This window comes from Mobula hypostoma, chromosome 21 (assembly GCF_963921235.1).
Source record: "Mobula hypostoma chromosome 21, sMobHyp1.1, whole genome shotgun sequence".
Lineage (NCBI taxonomy): Eukaryota > Metazoa > Chordata > Chondrichthyes > Myliobatiformes > Myliobatidae > Mobula > Mobula hypostoma.
The window spans coordinates 14,013,308-14,039,096 of NC_086117.1; the positions used below are offsets into that span (position 1 = coordinate 14,013,308).

Here is a 25,789-nt window from a genome sequence, read left to right on the forward strand (position 1 = left end):
AATTCTGATTAAAGCTAGAGATTGAATCAGATGCAAGTCAGCTCTGGCAGGGTTTGCAGGCCATTACCTGCTACAAAACGAAACCTAACATCATCACTGGCTGTGATACTTCACTCCCAGATGAGCTCAATGACTTTTATTCACTCTTTGAAAGGGAGAATAAAATTACACCTGTGCGAATCCCTGCAGTATCTGGTGACTATGTGATCTCTGTCCTGGAGGCCGATGTCAGAGTACCTTTCAAGAGGGTGAACCCTTGCAAGGAGTCAGGCACTGACGATGAAACTGGTAAAGCACTGAAAACATGTGCCAATTAACTGGCAGACATGTTTAATGACATCTTCAAACTTTCACTGCTTCAGTCAAAGGTTCCCACCTGCTTCAAAAGGATGACAATCATACCAATGCCCAAGAAGAGCAGGGTGAGCTGCCTCAATGACTATCGCCCAGCAAGGACCAGGACCTGCTGCAATTTGCCTATTGCAACAAAGGGTCTGCAGCAGATGTAATCTCACTGGCTTTCCACTTGGTCTTGGAACACCTGGACAACAGGCTCCCGTTTTCTGATGACAGCTAGCATACAACACAATCATACCCTTAGTGCAAGCTCCAAATCCTGGGTGTCTGTACCTTCCTCTGCAACTGGATCCTTGACTTCCTCCCTGGGAGACCACAATCTGATTAGAAATAACATCTCCTTGCTGGTGATCAACAGTGGCACACCTCAAGGATGCATTCTTAGCCCATTGCTCTACTCTCTCTATACCCACAGCTGTATGGCTAGGTACAGCTCAAACACCATCTATAAATTTGTTGATGACACAATTAGATTATTGGCATAATTTCAGATAGTAACGAAGAGGCGTGCAGGAGCGAGAGAGATCAGCTGGTTGAGTGGTGTCATGATAACAGCCTGGCACTCAATGTCAATAAGACCAAGGAACAGATTGTGGACTTCAGGAAGAGGAAGTCAAGGGAACACATATCAGTTTTCATCGAGGGATCAGCAGTGGAAAGGATGAGCAGTTTCAAGTTCCTGGGTGTCAACATCTCTGAAGACCTATCCTGAATCCAACATATTAATGCAATTACAAGGCACAACAGCTGCTATATTTCATTAGGGTTTTGAGGAGGCTTGGTATGTCTTTAAAGGCTATCAAATTTCTACAGGTACACTATGGAGAGCATGCTAACTGGTTGCATCACCATTTGGTATGGAGGGGCCACTGCACAGGATTAGAAAAAGCTGCAGAAAGTTATAAACTCAGCCTGCTCCATCATGAGCGCTAGCCTCCCCAGCATCAAGGACACCTTCAAAAGGGATGCCTCAAAAAGGCAGCATCCATCATTAAGGAGGCTCATCACCCAGGACATGCCCCTCTTCTCATTGCAACCATCGAGGTGGTGGTACAGGAGCCTGAAGATACACACGCAACGTTTCTGGAACAGCTTCTTCCCCTTGTGAATAGACAATGGACCCATGAACATGACCTCACTTTTTTTTTGCTCTCTTCTTGCAGTATTTACTTAATTTATAACTTATGTATGAGATGATATTCACGGGTTCACGGACTGTTCAGAAACCTGATGGCGGAGGGGAAGAAGCTATTCCTACGCCTACAACCAGAATTGGGAAGTCAACAACTGCGTAAGTATTTCACAAATCAGATAGCAAGTTTCTGGTTAAAGAAATAATTGGTCCTGCAATCCCACCATGGCAGATTAAACGCAAACAACAGGAATTCTGCAGATGCTGGAAATTCAGGCAAATATGGCAGATTAAATCACAGATTGCATGCAAAGTATTTTCAAAACGGCAAGATTGTGTGTAAATGGTTAGTCTAATCTTAACAGAGGAACCGCAGTAAAGGACAAGGATAAGCCACAGATGCAGGCTCAATGCTAATAACAGTATAGGGTTTACAACCAAGAAGATCTGAAGCATTGCTACATCCACTTGTGGCAGATATAAACAGCAATAAATTTCATAATATCTTATAAAATGCAATTATAAGGTGTGCTGGGTCTCTGGAAATAAAGTCACATTGTCCCAACTCATTTCTGAGTTGAATATTTTACGTTAATTCTAAAAGAGAAACAAAGGAAGCTCCAACAGATGCACACTATGAATAGAAATACTGAATTTAAAGAGGAATGTAGTCTGATTTCAAACACTAAACCTGAAGAGACCTAGCTCAGAAAATCGCTACCTCCGAGTCATAGTTTCAAGAAATTCTCCTTTCCATCTCTCATAAAATATTCTAAAGACATTAAACATAATAACACAAACAACAGGAATTCTGCAGATGCTGGAAATTCAAGCAACACACATAAAAGTTGCTGGTGAATGCAGCAGGCCAGGCAGCATCTCTAGGAAGAGGTGCAGTCGACGTTTCAGGCCGAGACCCTTCGTCAGGACTAAATGAAGGAAGAGTGAGTAAGGGATTTGAAAGTTGGAGGGGGAGGGGGAGATCCAAAATGATAGGAGAAGACAGGAGGGGGAGGGATGGAGCCAAGAGCTGGACAGGTGATAGGCAAAAGGGATACGAGAGGATCATGGGACAGGAGGTCCGGGAAGAAAGACAAGGAGTCGGTCGGGGGACCCAGAGGATGGGCAAAGGGTATATTCAGAGGGACAGAGGGAGAAAAAGGAGAGTGAGAGAAAGAATGTGTGTATAAAAATAAGTAACAGATGGGGTATGAGGGGGAGGTAGAGAATTAGCGGAAGTTATAGAAGTCAATGTTCATGCCATCAGGTTGGAGGCTACCCAGACGGAATATAAGGTGTTGTTCCTCCAACCTGAGTGTGGCTTCATCTTTACAGTAGAGGAGGCCGTGGATAGACATGTCAGAATGGGAATGGGATGTGGAATTAAAATATGTGGCCACTGGGAGATCCTGCTTTCTCTGGCGGACAGAGCGTAGGTGTTCAGCAAAGCGGTCTCCCAGTCTGCGTCGGGTCTCGCCAATATATAAAAGGCCACATTGGGAGCACCTGACGCAGTATATCACCCCAGCCGACTCACAGGTGAAGTGTTGCCTCACCTGGAAGGACTGTTTGGGGCCCTGAATGGTGGTAAGGGAGGAAGTGTAAGGGCATGTGTAGCACTTGTTCCGCTTACACGGATAAGTGCCAGGAGGGAGATCAGTGGGGAGGGATGAGGGGACGAATGGACAAGGGAATTGCGTAGGGAGCGATCCCTGCGGAATGCGGGGGGGGGGAGGGAAAGATGTGCTTAATAACACAATTGCTTTAATGAAATTAAAGGTTAAGACCGGTTTAGTTCTGTTTTGTCAGTTTCAGATCTTAGAAAAGAGAATTAGAAGGCATCAGAATAAAGAACTAATTCTTAGTTCCAGTCAAATGACAGCAGACAGATGATTAAAAAGAACCCTCTTGTTAAGACATAATATAGCATACTGATTTGCAGGATATTACGCAAGAATGCTTTGTGATACCTTTGACATTGTTTAATATCTCCAGATTTAGCTTGTCTAAATGGCTGTTCTTTACTTACATGCAAATACTAAGTTTGTTTCACTTCCATCCCCCCTACCACTTAACAATTTTACAATACAGCTTCCTGAAAATTCATTACAATGTCCAAGTACTTGGTAGTGCATGAAGTAAATTCTTGGCAAGTTCACTTTGGGAATTAGATTCAAAATTAGCCCACGTCAATGAAGTCAAATTGCCATTTATCTTTTTATAAGAAATTTGGTGAATGGATCAGGACAGGATTAAGCCTGATGTTTCGTAATAGATCATGGAACAGATTAAATGGCTAATGTCCAAGTGTTACACAGGTAACTGAAAGTTAAGCCATAATTTTTGTCTAGACTGAGGTTAATGGCTGGTTGCCACTAAACTTTACCGCACAGATTCTAATTAAAAGAATTAACTCCAGGATTCAACAAGTTCTGAAACAAAAACATCTGTTGAAAAGTACTCTATTCTGTCCATCAAAGAGAGACAGCAGAGTTTTAGCTCAGATGGCCAATTACTAACATTACATCGCTAAGCCAGTGCTGTATTTCCAGAAAAGGTTTCCAGATATGCAACTTACTTTCTGAACTTCCATGGCGTCTGAAAAGTAGTGTACGAAAATAGTCAACCGTTTCAGAAAATTAAGATAAAGATGCAAATTATCTGCCTTATTCTGCCTGATGGGAACATTTTAACAATATTGTTTGCTTATAATGATGTGGAGTCTAATGACAACCAGTACTTAAAGATTAGCTTTATTTGCGACATACACAGTGCCTATAAAAAGTATTCACCCCCACCCCCCCAAGAAGTTTTCATGTTTTACAAATTTGAATCATAGTAGAGTAAATTTGGCCTTTTTTTTTACACTGATCAGAAAAGAAGACTTTTGTGTCAAAGTAAAAACAAATCTTTATAAAGCGATCAAAATTAGTTAAAATATGAAACACAAAATAATTGATTGCGTAAGTATTCACTCCCTTTAATATGACGCACCAAATCATCACTGGTGCAGCCGATTTGCTTTAGAAGTCACATAACTAGTTAAATGGAGATCTGTTTATGGAGACCTGTGTGCAGTCAAGGTGTTTTAATTGATTGTAGTGAAAATATACCTGTATCTGGAAGGTCCAACTGCTGGTGAGTCAGTATCCTGGCAAAAAATACACCATGAAGACAAAGAGCACTCCAAGCAATTCCGTGAAAAGGTTATTGAAAAGTGCAAGTCAGCTGATGGATACTAGAAAATTTCTAAGCCACTAAATATCCCTTGGAGTACGGTTAGGTCAATCATCAAGAAATGGAAAGACTGTGGCACAGCTGTAAATCTGCCTAGAGCAGTCCTTCCTCAAAAACTGAGGAAGGGGAACCGTGCAAGAAGGAGACCAGTGAGGGAAGCCACCAAGAGACCTATGACAACTCTGGAGGAGTTACAAGCTTCAGTGGCTGAGATGGGAGAGTCCGTGCATACAACAACTGTTGCCTGGGTGCTTCACCAGTTGCAGCTTTATGGGAGAGTGGCAAAGAGAAAGTGACTGTTGAAAAAAACTCTCATGAAATCTGAGCTAGTTTGCCAGAAGGCATGTGGGAGACTCTGAAATCAGCTGGAAGAAGGTTCTATGGTCCGATGAAACCAAAATTGAGCTTTTGGTGATCAGACTAAATGTTATGTTTGGCATAAGCCGAAAACTGCACATCATCAAAAACACACCATCCCTACCGTGAAGCACAGCCGTGGGTGCATCATGCTGTGGGGATGCTTCGCTGCAGCAGGCCTGAGAAGGTAGAGGGTAAAAACGAATGCAGTAAAATACAGGGAAATCCTGCAGGAAGACCTGAAGCAGCCTGCAAGAGAACTGCGACTTTGGAGAAGATTTGTTTTCCAGCAAGATAATGACCACAAACATACAGCCAAAGCTGCACAGGAATGGCTTAAAAACAACAAAGTGGAGTGGCCAAGTCAGAGTCCAGACTTCAATCCAATTGAGAATTTGTGGCTGGACTTGAAGAGGGCTGTTCACTCCTGATCCCCATGCAATCTGACAGAGCTTGAGCAGTTTTGTAAAGAACAATGGGGAAAATTGCAGTAACCAGATTTGCAAAATTGATAGAGACCAATCCACACAGACTCAAGGCTGTAATTGCAGCCAAAAGATGGTAAATACTTATGCAATCAATTCTTTTGTATTTTATATTTGTAATCAATTCAGATCACCTTGTAGAGATCTGTTTTCACTCTGACGAGTCTTTTTATGTTGATCAGTGATCAAAAAAAGCCAAATTAAATAATTAAATCCACTATGATTCAATGTTGTAAAAGAATAAAATATGAAAACTTCTGGGGGGGGGGGAATGCTTTTTACATACAGTGAAATGCATCAGTTGCATCATCAACCAACAGTTGAAGAGTGCTGGGGGCAACCCACAGGCGTCCCCTTGCTCTGGTACCAACATCGCATGTCCACAGCTTACTCACTCTACCCTGTACGCCTTTGGGCTGTAAGTGGAAACCATGCAGTCATGGGGAAAAAGCACAAACTACCTACAGATGACAGTGGGAACTGAACCTGAATTGCTGGCGCTGGAATAGTGTTACGCTACAGTGCCTCCCAAATGGGGTACCACATATCACTCCGAAAGTATCAGCTTCATAGCACTACACATCTGGGATTTGCTTCGGGGAATGCACAAAGGGGATTAGTTGCAAGAGCCAGAAAAATCTGTCTCATTGCCCATTTCAGTTTTGGTTAGAAAGCTCCATTTTAACATGGCCACTCTCAAATCTTAAAGGCCCTGCAGGATTCTGCCATGCACAGCAGAGAGACCAGAACATCAATCCTTAGCTGGATGCTCTCCTTTATTCTCTATAAAATGATTTTGAAGTAATATTATTCACACAGTTGATAATGTAAGAGAAGACTACAGTACAGATGGCTCTTTGGTCCATCTCGACAATGCCAAACTATTAATCTGCCTAGTCCTATCGACCTGCACCCGAACTTCAGTGCGTATTAAACACAAAATAATTTTTCTTTAAAGGAAACATACATCCAAATTTTAGCAATGTATGAGTTCCAATCCTAAGTGCTTTCTCCCCCCCACAAACATTCCATTGTTGATACTTTTTCCAGGAATCATACCAAGTAATTCAATAATATTTTCCAACATGGGTTTAATTGAGCTATCTGTAACAAAAATGACCCATATTAGGAATGATGCTTGATGTTCCAGTTTTAGCTTCAATAGCAATGGCAAATCTCCGAGGTGCAATAGATCTTAAAATAATCTCTTAAGTGTGGTTAGCTATTTCTCATCCAGATTCCATCACCTTTATCAAGATTTACATTCTCTAAAGACGAAACAGTTATAGTAGATTTAATTTTACAGGCTAGAGCTTCACGCTAGCAACTGTTCATTTTAACCCCTTGCAAATCCATAGAGAGATTTTTATTTATAGTTCACCTGCATAATTAAGCCAGTCCAAATATTTTAACCCAACAATAAATCCAAGCATATTTCATTTGGAACATTCATCTAATCCACATAAATTCACTTCACCCATACTGTCATAAAAACCACTTGAATCAAGCAAAAGTAGACAATTTCTTGCATACTAAATCTTGCACAATATAAACTCTTATTTCTCAGCCAGATTCCTTCATCTTGTCGAGATCTACACTCTCCAAAGACAGCAGTTTTTTGTCTTTAAATACTGCTAAATATTAATACTGGTATTAATATTGTTATAATACTGATTATACAGTAAATACAAATTAATACAGCAATAGTAATCATCTGACCATTTAACAATAGATATGGTTCCAATCCAGGAATGATTTTCCAATTTCCAACTTCAAATGAAAGCTGTGAAGTCTCATCATTAAAGGATTTTTTACTTCAGTAGATTACAATTTTCTAATTAGGAAAATGATATGTTCTCCCTATAATTTGTGCTTTGTTACTTACGAATTTTTGGTTCATGTGCAAATTTATCCTCCTAAAAAATTACATAAGTGATTAACACCTATACAGTGGATTCCGGTTAATTGGGTCACATTGGGACAAGTACATTTTTGCCCAATTAAGTGGCTGCTCCAATTAGCTGAAGTTTCATGGAAATAGTTATAAAAAGGTATTTTAAAAAAGACAAACTACCATTTAACTGAGTAACAAATTGGGTATTTAAATGAAATACAGAACAAATTAGAACACTATCAATACTATAAAGCTGTGTATTAGTTCCTAATAGTTATCGAAGGAAGAACTCATCTGGTTTGCTGCCCTGTACTTTTTTTTGACTGACTACAAATGAACAAACTCAATCCAGACAATGGACTGCCTTCATACAATGCTTTTGACAACTGCAGCCTCCAAATCTTCATTTTCATTGTAACATTCAAGATGATTGTAGATACCTTCTGATTCTTCATAGTTGCTAACTTGTTCAAATAGTGAAATCATTTCACTTTCACTCCTGGCCATTTCTGGTTCCTCCAAGTCTGACTGCTTGAAAGCGGTGTGAGCAAAACAGTACTGATTTGTCCTACTGGTGCGCGACAAGTTGTGGGCAGAGTTCAGTGATGGGGTAAATGAAGTCGAGTGAAGTTATCCTCTCCAGGTCAAGAGCCTGATGGTTGAGGGGTAATAACTGTTCCTGAACCTGGTGGTGAGTCTTGATGCTCCTGTACTTTCTTCCTGATGGCAGCAAGTCCCAGGTGGTGGGGGTCTCTGATGATGGATGCTGCTTTCCTGCGACAACAAACTTCCGTGTAGATGTGCTCAATGGTGGGGAGGGCTTTACTCCTGACAGACTGGGCCATATCCACTACTTTTTGTAGGATTTTCCATTCAAGGACATTGGTGTTTCCATACCAGGCTGTGATGCAGCCTGTCAACATACATTCCACCACACACTTATAGAAGTTTGTCAAAGTTTTAGATGTTATGCTGACCCTTTGCAAGCTGCTGAGGAAGTGGAGGTGGTGTCGGTTTTCTTCATAATTGCACTTACATGCTGGGCCCAGGACAGGTCCTCTGAAATAATAGTGCTAAGGAATTTAAAGTTGCTGACCCTCTCCACCTCGGATCCCTTGATGAGGACTGGCTCACGGATCTCTGCTTTCCTTCTCCAGAAGTCAATAATCAGCTCCTCGGTCTTGCTGACATTGAGTGACAGACTGTTGTTGGCTGAACCACTCAGCCAAATATCCAGTTTTCCTCTGATATACTGATCCCTCACCATGCTTGATTTGACCAACAACAATGGAGTCGTCAGCAAACTTAATATGGCATACAAGCAATATATTTACAATAGTAATCAAATATTAAATACACAACACTCCTCCCTGCTTAGCTATAAACTCCAACTCAGTATAAAATGTAAATCAATTTATATACACATATACAGTATAATATATAATACAACCACTGTATGAACATCCACAGCATTGTAAATTTTGAATTGTCCCATTCAGGCCTGAAAGATTTAATCACTGTGCAGGATTTCAGGATTTCTTACTCTTGTGGGATAATGTCTTTCCTGACTGGTGTGTGGGGGAAGGGGCTTGGCAGGTGAGACGTGACTGTGAAATCATCTCAGGTTCTAAAGCTCCTTCGTAGGACCCAACTCTGGGACTTCAGGAAATGGTTCTAACAATTCGAGATACCCTTTTTCTCCTTTCTTCTCCACAAGATGCTCTTGGCATCTTTTGGATGTGTTGGCATCCTGAACGGTGCATGGCAACCTTCACTTTACTTTACAGTCGCCAAACAATTGATACTAGAACGTACAATCATCACAGCAATATTTGATTCTGCGCTTTCCGCTCCCTGGATTACAAATTGATAGTAAATATTAAAAATATTTAAAACAGTAAAATTAAATATTAAAAAATTAAATTATAAATCATAAATAGAAAATAGAAAATGGGGAGTAAGGTAGTGCAAAAAAACCAAGAGCCAAGAGGCAGGTCTGGATATTTGGAGGGTACGGCCCAGATCCAGGTCAGGATCCGTTCAGCAGTCTTATCACAGTTGGAAGGAAGCTGTTCCCAAATCTGGCCGTACGAGTCTTCAAGCTCCTGAGCCTTCTCCCGGAGGGAAGAGGGATGAGGGACGAAAAGTGTGTTGGCTGGGTGGGTCATGTCCTTGATTATCCTGGCAGCACTGCTTCGACAGTGTGCGGTGCAAAGTGAGTCCAAGGACAGAAGATTGGTTTGCGTGATGTGACCGTGTTCACGATCTTCTGCAGCTTCTTTCGGTCTTGGACAGGACAACTTCCATACCAGGTTGTGATGAACCCTAGAAGAATGCTTTCTACTTTTCATCTATAAAAATTAGTGAGGGCTTTAGAGGACAGGCCAAATTTCTTTAGTTTTCTCAGGAAGTAAAGGCGATGGTGGGCCTTCTTGGCACTGGGCTCTGCTTAGTTGGACCAAGTCAGGTCATTTGTGATATTGACCCAGAGGAACTTAAAGCTTTTGACCTGTTCCACTTGCGCACCACCGATATCAATTGGGTCGTGCGGTCCGCTACTCCTTCTGAAGTCAACAACCAATTCCTTCATCTTGTTGACGTTGAGGGATAGGTTATTGTCTTCGCACCATGCCACCAGGTTCTTAATTTCCTCTCTGCACTCAAACTCATCATTACCCGAGATACGGCCTACAATTTTTCTGTCATCAGCAAACTTATATATTGAGTTAGATGGAAACTTGGCTACATAATCATGGGTACAGCAGGAGGCTGAGTACACAGCCTTGTGGGGCACTGGTGCTCAGAGTGATCGTAGAGGAGAGCTTGTCCCCTATTTTTACAGCCTGGGTCCTGTCTGTGAGGAAGTTGAAGATCCAGCTGCAGATCTGAGTGCTAAGGCCCAGGTTCCGGAGCTTAGGAATCAGTTTATTTGGAATGATGGTATTAAAGGCAGAGCTGTAGTCAATGAAAAGGAGGCTTACGTATGCGTCTTTATTCTCCAGGTGTTCTAAGGAGGAATATAGGGCCAGAGGGATGGCATCTGCCGTTGACCTGTTGCTCTGGTAGGCGAATTGCAAAGCGTCGAGGTTGACCGGTAGGCTGTGGTTGATGTGTGCCATAACCAATCTCTCGAAGCACTTCATAGCAATTGATGTCAGAGCCACAGGTCGATAGTCGTTCAGGCATGCCACCTTGCTCTTCTTCGGCACTGGGATTATCGTTGTCTTCTTTAAACACGAGGGGATCTTAGAGTGAAGCAAGGAGCAGTTGAAGATGTCAGCAAACACTCCAGCTTGCTCGCTTGCACAGGCCCGGAGAACCCATCCCGGGACACCATCTGGGCCCGTCGCCTTCCTTGGATTTATCTTCAGGAAGGTCCTTCTAACGTCCTCCTCGGTGACGATGAATCTCGTTGCCACCAGGTCCGGTTCATCCAGAGGGAGCGGGATGCTCCTCTTCTGTTCGAATCTTGCGTAGAGTACGTTTAGTTCACCAGGAAGAGAAGCGCCACAGTTATTGATATTCCCAGCCTTTTCTTTGCACCCAGTGATCTCATTTAGACCCTGCCATAGTCTACTGGCATCCCTCTGGTTAGCCTGGGCTTCCAACTTGGCTCGATATTGCCTCTTGGCGCCCTTAATGGCTTTCTGGAGTTCACGCCTGGATTCCGTGTAGGAACTGGTATCCCCGGACCTAAAAGCCGCAGCTCTAGCCTTTAAACGGGACTTGACCTCATAGTTCATCCAAGGTTTCCAGTTAGGGAATACCCGGATCGTCTTGCGAGACACAGTCCTCCGTGCATTTCCAAATAAAGTCCATGACAGCTGAGGCATACTCATCGAGGTTAGCTGCCGAGTCCATGAATACTAACCAGTCTACCGATTCAAAGCAGTCACGGAGGACCTCATCCGTTTCCTCCGTCCAACGCGACACAGAGCTCAACCAGTCATTGAGTTCATGTGTGAGGTATTAGACATTCAGAACATCAATGAGCAAAATAAACCACTGACCGACTCTCAGCGTGTGAAATTTACCAAAGAAATAAGAAGTCTAAAAGTGGAGGTGACTCATTGTGGACAGATGAAAAGAAAGTATGTAATGTCACCCGCCAGCTGGCCAGTCACCAGACGTTTCCTCTGCAGCTGGAGAATGGGCAAGCAATGGAGTGTACGGTGGCACAATACTTCAAACAAAAATACAATTTGCAATTTAAGTATCCCCATCTACCTTGTCTACAGGTGGGACAGGAGCAGAAGCACACCTATCTGCCACTTGAGGTATGTAACATTGTAGCTGGGCAACATTGTATCAAGAAACTAACAGACAATCAGACATCAACAATGATCAAAGCAACAGCACGATCAGTTCCCGACCGACAAGAGGAGATTAGTTGTCTGCTCGAATTGGTGATCCGTCCCAGGCCACCAAAGCTTTGAGCCTGCGTTTTCCTTTTGACCACACTTAGACGACTAGTAGGTAGTTCCTCCATCACTTTAACTCTAGCTTGGATGGTAAAACTCTCAATCCCCATGTTAGGTAACTCTGCCAAGGGCAAGTTCATCCTGGCGTTTGTAAAAATGGGGAAACTGGGATTTCTGATGCACATTCCGGCTATTTTAGGTGACCATGTAGACATGTGACAGTGTGGAGTCTTTTCTGGTTTCCCTTTGGATCATCTCTGGCGTAATAGGGGCACTTTCGATTTGTATTAGGGAGAATATGTCAAGAGGAGTTTCCTCTTTTTAGGTATTTCCTTTTTCAAGGGCAAACGGAACAATCCATCATCACTTTCACGATTAGTCATCCTCTTGAATCTGATCCTCCTTCTGTGGACTGAAAATGGACACTAATTGCTATTGTTTTACCTTGTTCTAGCTCAATGAACTATGTAATGATTTGATCCGTATACACTGTATCTTGGTATAATAATAACCAGTGACAATAAAAAAACAAAAACCAATACTGAAATCAGCTGAACAGTTCCATAAATTAGGTAGCCCCACAATGGGCACAATTGATAAAAGATTAGTATTTTTTAAAACAAAGTAGATCACTAGATCACATTGAGAAATAGATCGAAACTTTGCCTCAACTTGTGGGCAGAAGGAGAAGGGAAATGTTTAGCAAGGGACTGAGGATGTCCAGCGTCCATCAAGTAGTAGTACCTTAATTACATCAAGAGCGGAGGTAGAGAATGAAAGCCAGAAAGGCAAAAGGGAAAAAAAATGCAAACTTTTGAACTCTGCAGTACCTTCCATCATTCTTTAATTACATAATCTTGGCATTCACACCTCATTCATTTTTTATTGCTGAAACAGAGCTGGAGTTGCTAGAACAATTTTTCCATGATTAGAAGATATATAAAGTTAGAATCAATACCATAGAAGTCAGCCAATGTGGGAACAATGGCATCTATCAAACTATCCCCCACCCCGCCCCCCCCGAGAAGCTGAACAAAAAAGCACATTATTCGGCAGTACAATAACAATGGCCTTTTATAAAATCCGTATTTGCAAAGAATTTTCATTTCTACAGCAACTTACATTAACATAGAAAAGTGTTCAAAGTGGTTCACACAAGCACAATCAGATAAATGTCAATGCCTAACCTAAGATGCCTTGGAAATAGAGGTGGGAGGTTAATAGAGTCAATGATTTCAGAAGTTTATATATAGAAGGCACTAGAAGTGTAAAAAAAAGAGTCATATTTATATCAGAACAGCAATACTTTTCTAATTTTCATTAATAGACAAGAATAAACAAGATCAGTTTCTCAAATTTTTTTCCCCAAAAGAAAAACTGATGAACATCCTAAAATTAGCCTTTAATGTTTTGAAAAAAATTTTAGAGTGAAAAGATGTCTAATACTGAGTTTATCATACTTTCTTATGCTAAATGTGTATATAGTACCAACATCTACAATCTGCCAAAACTGAATTTGCAAAAATATGTCACCAGTTCTTCAGCACAGATTCATGGTCTAAAATGTAATCAGTATGCCTACTATCAGGAGCTGCGTGCAGACATAAGTCCAAGACATAGGAGCAGAATTCGACCATTTCATCCATCGAATCCACTCCACCATTCCATCATGTTTGATTTATTATCCCTCTCAACCCCATTCTCCAGCCTTTTCCCTGTAACCTTTGACACCCTTACTAATCAAGAACCTAACCACCTCCTCTTTAAATGTACCCATCAGCTTCATCATGAGCACTGGCCTCCATGGTATCCAGGACATCTTCAAGGAGTGATGCCTCAAAAAGACAGCATCCATCATTAAGGACCCCCATCACCCAAGACATGCCCAGTTCTCATTGCCACCATCAGAAGGGAAGTATAGGAGCCTGAAGACACACACTCAACGCCTCAGGAACAGCTTCTTCCCCTCTGCCATCCAATTTCTGAATGGACATTGAACCCATGAACACTACCTCACTAAGTTTTGTTTTAAATTTTTATTTTTGCACCATGAACACTACCTCACTATGTTTTTTAAAAAATTTTTATTTTTGCACTACTTAACTATTTAATATATATAAACTTATTGCAATTCACATTTTTCTCTATTATTATGTATTGCACTGTACTGCTGCTACAAAGACAACAAATTTCACGACATATGCCGGTGATATTAATCCTGATTCTGATCTGTAGCAACAAATTCCACAGATTCACCACCCTCTGGCTAAAGAAATTCCTCTTCACCTCTCTTCTAAAGGAACATCTTTGTATTCTGAAGCTGTGCCCTCTGGTCCTAGACTCTCCTGCTATAGGGAACATCCTTCCCATGTCCACTTTATCTTTGTCTTTCAATATTTAGTAGGTTTCAATGAGATCCCTGCTCATTCTTCAGCGAGTATAGATATTGCAGCTGCTGAATCATTGCCACACTGACTAAGAAATCTGTAGAGTGCTACAAGTGGAAGAGGTAGATAAGGCTGCACAAGATAAGGAATAATTTGAGATTATGGAGATTGCACCAGTCAAGGAATACTGGGGGAAGATGGAGATATAATGGTATTCTGTCTCTTGAGCTCCTTGATCTCAAAATGTTGTGATGGAGAGGGTGGGCTGAATTGTCTGTTTCTGCCACATATATTCTCTCCTGCTTTCTTAGAATACAGTGGATTATTCATCATAATAATAGTTAGATAATATGTGGATGATACAGCAGGTCAGAACTTGATATTTTTTAATATATCAAAATTCACTTTTATTCATAATAAAACAATTACAAGAATAAACCGTACAATGCCTTTTCATTCTTACATTCACAGTCAATGCATTAGGCAATGTTTTACTACATTCCTCAAATCCAGTAGGACTGTTGCCGCTCATGTGGCCCCCCAGGGTGGTACACCACTAAAGTAACTGAGGGGCTTCCTCGCTCAACCCAGCCCCAAACCTGATGCCAGAGATAAGCTACTGACATGTGACAAATATGAACCTTTCTCTTCTGAATTCACCAGTGTCAACTTATAGTTTAATGTCTCACCGACTGTAACTGGGGAGAAACTCCATTGCGGATCCAGTGTGGCTGAGCCGGAATAAGTCCCACTCACATAACAGCTGAGGGGCTCAACATCACAATCTAGCTGTGAAAAACCCAGTGCAGAGTGGCTAAGAAGTTCAAGTCTCCCAAATACATGCAGGGACACCAAACTTCACGGCACTTCAGTTGAGGAATCCTGGTAGCTCAGTTTAGAACTGACAAGATTTCTGAACAAGTTCCAGCCAATTTACAACAAGGTAGGTAAAAGGAGAGTTCAAGACTGAATTTTGTTTGAAAAGAAATGCACTGAATCACAAAGAGCTATGGTACAAATCAATTATAATCTTACGGTGGCACTTTGACAAGGCGGTTGTTGCTGGTTCACAAACCCTGATTTGATTCTTATTTTGTCATCCTTGAATGCTTTCCCATGGGCAGTGTATATCCCAAAGATGTCCTAATTGGCTACCATCAATAACACCTCACACCCTAAGACATAGGAGCAGAATTAGGTCATTCAACCCATCAAGTCTGCTGCACCATTCCATCATGGCTAATCCTAGATTCGACTCAAACCCATACACCTGCCTTCTCGCCCTGATGCCCTCTGATACCCTGACCTATCAGGAAATGATCAACTTCTGCCTTCAAAATAGGCATGGACTGGTCCTCTACCACAGTCTGTGCAGAGCATTCCACAGATTTACTACTCTCTGGCTAAAAAAGGATTCCTCCTTCCCTTTGTTCTAAAAGGTCACCCCTCAATTTTGAGGCTGTGTCCTCTAGTTCTGGATACCCCCACCAAAGGAAACATTCTCTCCACATTCACCCTATCTCGTCCTTCCAATATTCGGCAGGTTTCAATGAGATCCCTCCACATTCTTCTAAATTCTTCTGAGTACAGGCCCAAAGTTGCCAAATGCTCCTTATATGTTAACCCCTTCATTCCCAGAATCATCCTTGTGTACCTCCTCTGGACTCTCTCCAATGACAAGACATCCTTTCTGAGATGTGGGGCCCAAAACTGTTGACAATACTCCAAGTGCAGCCTGACTAATGTCTTGTAAAGGCTCGGCATAGGTAGGTGGCTTTAGAATGAGAGGAGTTGATGGGCTTGAGAAAGAGATAATAGTTTAGGGAAATAAATGAAGTACATGAGTGGTGCAGCATTCTGAACTGCCTAACCCTATTCACATGTTCCCAGCTGTTACCTTTAAACCAAATCTTCCACCTGTACAGCATAGAAGTATCTAAGCTCCTATCAATTTGTTACCCAAACTTCTCTAAGCTGTTCTGTTTATTACAATTGCTAGTAACTCTTGGTATTCATATTTTATCCCTAATTAAACCTAGAATTGTACAGGCTTTATCAATCTGATAGTTCATAAACCTGTACTGTTAACACCCTGTCTTTTGCAGCACCAAATGTATTTTCATTCAGAGAATTAAAACACCTTCTTCACTCTGAACGATACTGAATTCCATCTATTAATCCTTATTCCAGTCACTCACCTTATAAACATCCTTTGCACCACCCTTGCTTTTCTAAATCTCTCATTCTAACTTGAACATTGGTATAATTTGCAGATACTGACATTGTGCAATGTATATCTACAATAGGCAGGTGTATGGGGTGTCAGGGAGGGGTAGCTCCTCTGGTGGGGGAACACGTTGCGTCCTTTTCAAGGCGGTTAGTCCATCTTTCATCTCCACCTGGCACTCAGCTCTCACCTGTGGCTCCCCGTAGCTGTTTGCATGCGACAGCGGCCACACCCCGGGCAACGACTTCAACAAGCCGGCTAACCCAGGTGAGGGTAGCCAACGGGTCTCAACCCCTCGGTGAGATAGGGAGATGTCTGTCCCAGCATGTGAAGACAGACTCCGGCGGATTGAGCGGACGAGACCAATGGAAGGTCCAACGGTCAAGAAGGCGGCCTCTGCGAGCGTTGTGGAACGTGTAGAGCACGACAAGACACAGAAGACGTCCTGGTCATCCACTGCGCCTAGTCCCATCTCCAGCCGTCTCGACTCTGTCTTGCCACTGGATCCAGATGGGAATTGGGAAGAGGGAGTGAGGCTGACGCTGTGCAACTCTCCCTCACTTAAATCCAAATCATTCCCTAGTCTCGACACCATCAATGGCGTCAAGGTCTTCATCGACGACGACGATGGATGAACATGGATCTACAATAAGTCTATATTTGGAGAGATTCAACTATCTATCTTAAATGTGATCAAATACCGGAAAATAAAAAAACATATTTAAAATAAGCTACAGGGATTCCAAGCTTCTAAGGCAGGGGTCCACGGACCCCTCAGTGAATAGTAGGGGTCCAAGCCATAAAAAAGGTGGGGAACCCCTGGTCTAAGGGGGTGCTCAGCCAAGCAAATACCCAGCAGAATTCTTTGAAACAGTACCAGAAAGGGTGAATAAAGGCAAATGGGCAACTCGGTTTCATGTAGCCTACATGAATGGCTTACTCTGCCCTGCGCTGCTAAATATATAAATAAATATGTAGAGTCTCAGAAGACCTTCAATAAGGCACCAAAACCCAAGCTCTGACAAAGCAGAGGGCATCTGGACTTGCAGCAAGAATAGAAAATTGACTAAAAAAGCTGAATTAGGACATGGAGAAAAATAGAAAACAGCATTTTAACATCAACACTATTAATCTGGGAACATTACTAACGCTGAGCAAGAGTTTAACACAATGCTAAAATATTTCAGCTAGCTTGGAAATATAGTTGAGAGGCAAAAATACAAAACAAAACAGGTGAACTATAGAAGTGGCACTGCAGATTCATTTTATTGTATTTTATTACCCTTTGGAGAACTGGAGACAAGATTTCTTGGACTTGGTTTCTAAAGCTATAAATGAGTAGGACAGGAGAGATTCAAACCCAGGTTCAATGAGTACAAGCAGATAAGGAGTACATATCGTTTTTACTTTGAGCAACTAGAATGTGGAACTCACCACCACAAGAAATGAATGGTGAAACAGTTTAGATACTTTGGTAACTAAAGAAATAAGAAGTATATGAGAGAGAAGATACAGTATGTTGAAAGGTTGGGAAGAAGTATGCTAAATATTTCTGTGCTCTAAATTACATACAATATTACATCAACTAAACCTAGAAACTAGGTATATTCGCAAACAACAGGAACAACAGGGATTCTGCAGATGCTGGAAATTCAAGCAACATACATCAAAGTTGCTGGTGAACGCAGCAGGCCAAGCAGCATCTATAGGAAGAGGCGCAGTCGACGTTTCAGGCCGAGACACTTCGTCAGGACTAACTGAAGGAAGAGTGAGTAAGGGATTTGAAAGCTGGAGGGGGAGGGGGAGATGCAAAATGATAGGAGAAGACAGGAGGGGGAGGGATAGAGCCGAGAGCTGGACAGGTGATAGGCAAAAGGGGATACGAGAGGATCATGGGACAGGAGGTCCGGGAAGAAAGACAAGGAGGGGGAGGTGACCCAGAGGATGGGCAAGAGGTATATTCAGAGGGACAGAGGGAGAAAAAGGAGAGTGAGAGAAAGAATGTGTGCATAAAAATGAGTAACAGATGGGGTACGAGGGGGAGGTGGGGCCTTAGCGGAAGTTAGAGAAGTCGATGTTCATGCCATCAGGTTGGAGGCTACCCAGACGGAATATAAGGTGTTGTTCCTCCAACCTGAGTGTGGCTTCATCTTTACAGTAGAGGAGGCCGTGGATAGACATGTCAGAATGGGAATGGGATGTGGAATTAAAATGTGTGGCCACTGGGAGATCCTGATTTCTCTGGCGGACAGAGCGTAGATGTTCAGCAAAGCGGTCTCCCAGTCTGCGTCGGGTCTCACTAATATATAAAAGGCCACATCGGGAGCACCGGACGCAGTATATCACCCCAGTCGACTCACAGGTGAAGTGATGCCTCACCTGGAAGGACTGTTTGGGGCCCTGAATGGTGGTAAGGGAGGAAGTGTAAGGGCATGTGTAGCACTTGTTCCGCTTACACGGATAAATGCCAGGAGGGAGATCAGTGGGGAAGGATGGGGGGGACGAATGGACAAGGGAGTTGTGTAGGGAGCGATCCCTGCGGAATGCAGAGAGAGGGGGGGAGGGAAAGATGTGCTTAGTGGTGGGATCCCGTTGGAGGTGGCGGAAGTTACGGAGAATAATATGTTGGACCCGGAGGCTGGTGGGGTGGTAGGTGAGACCGCTTTGCTGAACATCTACGCTCTGTCCGCCAGAGAAAGCAGGATCTCCCAGTGGCCACACATTTTAATTCCACATCCCATTCCCATTCTGACATGTCTATCCACGACCTCCTCTACTGTAAAGATGAAGCCACACTCAGGTTGGAGGAACAACACCTTATATTCCGTCTGGGTAGCCTCCAACCTGATGGCATGAACATCGACTTCTCTAACTTCTGCTAAGGCCCCACCTCCCCCTCGTACCCCTCTGTTACTCATTTTTATGCACACATTCTTTCTCTCACTCTCCTTTTTCTCCCTCTGTCCCTCTGAATATACCTCTTGCCCATCCTCTGGGTCAGCCCCCCCTCTTTGTCTTTCTTCCCGGACCTCCTGTCCCATGATCCTCTCGTATCCCCTTTTGCCTATCACCTGTCCAGCTCTCGGCTCTATCCCTCCCCCTCCTGTCTTCTCCTATCATTTTGCACCTCCCCCTCCCCCTCCCCCTCCAGCTTTCAAATCCCTTACTCACTCTTCCTTCAGTTAGTCCTGACGAAGGGTCTCGGCCTGAAACGTCAACTGCGCCTCTTCCTATAGATGCTGCTTGGCCTGCTGCGTTCACCAGCAACTTTGATGTATGTAACTAGATATATCCCATTAGATGAAGTTTTCTTGTAAATTAACTTCTGGACTCCTAACAATGAATTGGGCCCAAAATACAAATTATGAAATAAACCAAACTTGCCTGTCACAGGAAATTACAGGGATTTTTTAAAAGAATTATGAAAGAACATAAAAGCACTAGAGACCTTTTTTTAAAAATGTAGAATGATAAGAAATAAAAACTATTAGGAAAAATTATTGTACTCATTGAACCTGGGTTTGAATCTCTCCCGTCCAACTTATTTATAGTTTAGGAAACCAAGTCCAAGAGATCTTGTCTCCAGTTCTCCAAAGGGTAATAAAATACAACCTGCTTAATTTTCCTAACAAGGTCTGGCCAAAATTTAATATTTATGTTTTGAGTTCTATATTACCAGAATAAAATACCTATGTTTTTGATTAGACTTAAACTGACTTGTGAATCTGCAGTGCCATTTTTATAGTTCACCTGTTTTGTTTCTTATTTTTCAGGCTTTCCTACTTCACTAAAGGGATAGTACACATCAACAAATCAATCGATGTTTTGAAGGAAAATGAAACATAACACAAGAACTAAGAGAAAAACATGACTTTGGAACTAAGGTGACAATGGCCCCCTGGTTAATATTTGGCAGTGGCAGTGCAACTCATTGGGACCTATAGTCAAGTAACACAGACCTTTCCCAGAAGTATTGTCTGACCTCTGAGAGTTTCAAATATTTTCTGTTTTTACTTCAGATTTCCAGCATTTATTTGATCTTCAGTGTTGTAAGTCTGGTTTCCTATAGCACAATCATTGCTAAACAATGGTTCACAAATGTCCTCTAGGAATAGAAATCTGCCATTCTTTTCCACTCGAGCCTATCTCCCCAAATAGGAAAAGAAAAATGGTTGATACTCTGAAACACTGTACAGTGACATTAATCTCTGCGCAGTGTTACGTCTGGTTCAAGAAAATGGCTTCTCAGAGAACTAGGGATGGGTAATATATAAATGATCTTACCAGTTACATCTGCACCCTATAAATAAGCAGAAGTAGATCTTAGCTGCAACTGAAAGGAATATCACATGTTATTTTGAATTGTAGACTACCACAGCACCATGGAATTATCAAAAGCGAAATTCTTTGCCTATTCTAGAAAAATTTTATTTGGCAATTATATACATTAGATTCCCAGCAATATCCCATCCCTCATTTGTTACTTGAAATGTTGATGTGAATTCTCACCTGTGAATACACCAAGGTTCCTGTCGGCCTCTTAAATTATCATATAGAGTATGCCATACTCCTATTTTATATTCCAGAATAGTAATAATTTTGTTAACCTGATGAAAATAACACTGTATATTGAATGAGAATACAGAGTGCGCCCTGAGAACACTATCTGAACAGAAGTTCTGGAAGAATGAGTGTATAATAAAGTGCTCACACAAAATACTGGAGGAACTCAGCAGGTCAGGCAGCATCTATGGAAAGGAGTAAACAATATTTCAAGCCAAGCCCCTTTTCCACTGCTGACGTCTTGGCCTGAAACATCAACTGTTTACTCTTTTCCACAGACGCTGCCCTGACCTCCTGAGTTTCTCCAGCATTTTGTGTGTGTTGCTTTGGACTTCCAGCATCTGCAGATTTCCTGGTGTTTATAATAAAATGCTCCCCTGGTGCACTTCAATATATGGAAGTATTATGGAACTAATACACATTAGGTGCATCAGAGAAGGGATTGGTCAAACGCTCTTGACATTTATCAATCTTCTTCCAACTGAAGAATCACTTTTGCACCGACAGGAATTGCAATTAGGTCTAGGGCAGTTCTTCATAACAGAGATGCAGGAGCTACATGTATTTGCATTCTTTCCACATAAAATCACTCATAAATTATGCAACGTGTAAATTAAACACTTAGCTAATGGAAGGTATGATACAGGTTCTACAAGGCTCAGCCACGTAAAAGGAAGCTGTAGTTTTCTCTAACCACTTCCCTCTGCTTACGATATTTAACAGGATGTTCCATAATACCACCACACTTTATCCTCTGAGAACTTGTTTCGTTATTACACTTTTCACAATGGCAGGATATCCAAAGGCTTTACAGAGCTAATAAGGTTTATTTTGAAGTACAGTAACTGTTGTAATACAGGAAACACAACAGAGCAGAACAATTTCACACTGCTGAGGAAAAATATTGGCTAGAACACCAGAGAAAGGTTCCCTCCTTCAAGACAGCAACAGGGGATATATAATATCCAGTTGAGAAACTACATGGGGTCACCATAAAGTACTACAAAAGAATGATACAAATTTATTGTTATGATTTCCTTCTAAATTAACTATAGGAAACTAATTATGCCATTGCGAAACACAGAAGGTGCATTCAGACTACTGACAAGAGGAAAGAATTACAGGTCTAATCAAGCAGACTCCTATATTAATTTTTTGTTATAATATCTCATAAATTCAGACATAGGGCCATACAATATATTTGTAGACCATCCTACAGAGTCATAAAAAAATCTAAAAAGATAGCATTTTCAGAAGTGTTAACTCCTTTCTTTTCAGCAGCCTTGTGTCGACACAAAAGTGTTATTTGGAAAACTAAACAACTGGGCAGGAAATCGTTACATTTTATACTTAAGATGCATTGTTTTACCAAAAAGCCCTAGAAAGTAAAAACCCTCGGCAAATAAAATGGGATACTTATCATTCAATCATGCCTTGCAATACCTCTTTTTTGTATTTTTGTTAACCAATAGTAATGCTAATCTCAGGACTTAAAATGTAATAACTAACCTAACGTCAAAAGCTATTGGCGGAGAAAGTCCTGAACATCCATTACTCTTCCGGAGACCGGGCTTTACTTTTTTTTTTAAGTTTCTTGACCCTAGATTCCCGAACATGCAGAAATAATTTACTTACATTCACGCTATTGGTTGTAATTATAGAAAAACAGTGCAGTTAATTCCACAACCACATCTTCTAACTTTGTAAGGATTTCTTTTTCTTCACGTACTTATGTTCCTTTTCAAATGCCATGTCTGAGTTTGCCTCAACAAACGTCTGTTAGTGCCTTACACTTATATATATTTATACTTTAAAATTGGCCATTTTAAAACACTTTCCGTCCTTGGTGATTTTTTTAAAGAGATATTAACAGGTCTATCCCTCCAATGTTTCTCATGCTGTAAATTTTATTCTAAATTTCCAAAGACAGCTGTAACAAACATACAAAACAACATTTGCAAATTTCACATAGCTTTGAAATATGGAGCAAAGGTCAACGATTAACACATTGGGTGGGGACAGCAGAACAAAAAATAAAAAGCTGAAAATTACCAAACTCCGTTGAGGTGTGAATGTCCGGAGCATGAATGTTGTACAAGTTTTGGAAACTGTAAAAGGGGAAATATATTTGCAGGGAAGGGAGCAAAAACTCACTTCGTGGTTAAAATGAGTAATATAAAGTCGAGATATCATGTGCGCAAGTGAGGTACAACAACGGAGAATTTTGAATATCTTTCACAGGTACAATGAAAAACTTGTAGATCAAAATTATTTAAAGTTCGTTCTAAAGCAGTTACTCCACATGTTGGCTTAATTCGGAGCAGTAGGAATATTGAAGAGAAAGGGAATGTCAGGGAAAATGTGGCTGAATAGACACAATAATAGAAGTGTCGGCTATAGAGCAGCGGGCGTTTGGGGTGGGGGAAGAGGCCCAGGCCCCCGCCTCCTACCAAACTCCCTTTAAACTCTTACAAGCCAGTCTTCAATTAAAGCATGAAGGCAAACTCTGAGGTCACACTTAAACAAGGCGACAGCGGAAAGTATTAAAAGTACCTGAACTTGTGGGTGGAAGGTGGCCGCTGCGAAGGCCGCGTCCGCTTGTCCCCCAAGCCACCAGGCCGCGGCGTGAAGCCCCCCACCCCCAGGCGATTCCCTCGCTGCTGTCGGGCCAGTCGAAGCAGAAGTTCGGCCACTGTTGTCTCCGATGTTTCCTCCCCACCTGGAGCTTCCGCTTCTGCTGCCCAGTTCCGTTTGAGAGCGGCAACTTCCTGCATCTCTGAAACGACACCACCCTCGACAATCGTTGGGGCGCCAGGGTGACCTTTTCCTCAGCTACCGAGGGCCGCTGTGCCGTCCAGAGGTTGACACGGTGCTCTGGAGGGACCCTGTGAGCCCGTAACCGTCCCACCCCACCGCTCTGAAGAAGAGCTGGGGGGGGCTTCATTCGACATCTCCCACTATCATCAACAGCCCATGCCTGCATCAGTCAGATTTATTTGATTGTGGGATTTGTGCGTGAATTTGGCTGCTGATCTTACAAGGCAGCCGCGACTGAGGGCGTCGACCCCCATAGATCCTGGCTAACCCTGTCGAGTTCCTCCAGCTATTGTATATTGTTTCAGATTTCCAGCATCTGCAGTCTACACTTCAGAATGATCTCACTGCTTATAACATGCATTGTGTAACTCCCATATAAATTCAAGTACTGTACTTTTTTCCTTACGTTGAAAGCTTATTGCCTTGAAATATTGACTGTTCCTCCTGCAGTTGCTGTAAGGCCAAATGAGATTTGCAACAATTTCTTCTTGTCTGTTGTAACAGCCTAATCAGTGACCAGAACATGGATCAATAGAAGCTCTTCAAAGTTCAAAGTAAAATATATTGTCAGAGTACATAGGTGCCATCACATACAACCCTGAAACTCTTTTTCTACAGGCATACTTAACCAATCTATAGATAAGTAACTGTAAACTATAAACATCAGTAACTAAAACTGTGGAAATGAAATATAAATAAATAGCAAGCATGAAATAACAATATAACAGAGTCCTTAAATGACTGTAACTATCCCCTGTTGTTTAAGAGCCTGATGGTTGAGGGGTAGTAACTGTTCTTGAACCTGGTGGTGTGAGTCCTGAGGCTCCGGTATCTTATTCCTGACGGCAGCAGCAAGAAAAGAGCATGGCCAGGATGGTGAGGAGGTCGGCTGGTGGAGCAGTGAGATCAGCGCCGGGCTCGAGAACGGAGGTTCCCGAGTTCGATCCAGTGACAGACCGCTCCCGAGTGCTCTCCATCCGTACCGGGTAGATGTCGTGCTCGCATCTCGACCTCGTAAAAAAAAAACCTGCCACCTCCAGTTTAAATTCCTACATGGAATATTGTGGAGGATCAAATACCAATACCAATACCAATCCCAATCTCTGATGATGGATGCTGCATTTCTACAGCAACACTTCATATAGATGTGCTGAATGGCTGGGAGGGTTTTCCCCGTGATGTACTGGGCCAAATCCACTACTTTTTGTAGGATTTTCCACTCAAAGCCGTTGGTGTTCCCATACTAGGCTGTAATGCAGCCAGTCAGCACCCTTTCCACTGCACGTTTATAGAAGTTTGCCAAGGTTTTTGATGATATGCCAAACCATAGACTTCTGAAGCTCAGAAGCAGAGGCATTGTCGTGCTATCTTCTCAATAATATTTATATGATGGGTCCAGGACAGGTCCCTTGAGATAGTGACGGCCAGGAATTTAAAGTTACTGACCCTCTCCACCTCTGATCTTCCGATGATTACTGGCTCATGGACCTCTGGCTTCCCTCTCCTGAGGTCTACTATCAGTTCCATGGTCGTATTGACATTGGGTGAGAGATTGTTGTTATCACGTCATTCAGCCAAGTTTTTGATCTCCCTTTTGATACAGCCCACAACAGTATATGGTGTTGGAGCTGTACTTAGTCACACAGTCATAGGAATAAAGTGATTAGAGCAGGGGGCTGAGTACACATCTCTGTGGTGCTCCTCTGCTGGTGGAGATTGTGGAGGAACACACACACAAAATACTGGTGAACACAGCAGGCCAGGTAGCAGCTATAGGAAGAGGTACAGTTAGTTGACGTTTCAGGCTGAGACCCTTCGTCAGGACGAACTGAAAGAAGAGATAGTAAGAGATTTGAAAGTGGGAGGGGGAGGGGGAGATCCAAAATGATAGGAGAAGACGGGAGGGGGAGGG

General features: G+C 42.2%; 1 protein-coding gene across 1 annotated transcript in view; it reads right to left on the bottom strand.

The window, feature by feature from the left end:
• traf1 (TNF receptor-associated factor 1) overlaps positions 1-24,269 on the bottom strand; it is a 59,014-nt gene extending 34,745 nt beyond the window's left edge. Inside the window, exon 1 of the mRNA XM_063073452.1 lies at positions 23,614-24,269. The gene's annotated coding sequence lies outside the window, so the exon portion shown is untranslated. The remainder of the gene's footprint in view (positions 1-23,613) is intronic.
• Positions 24,270-25,789: the final 1,520 nt, after the last annotated feature.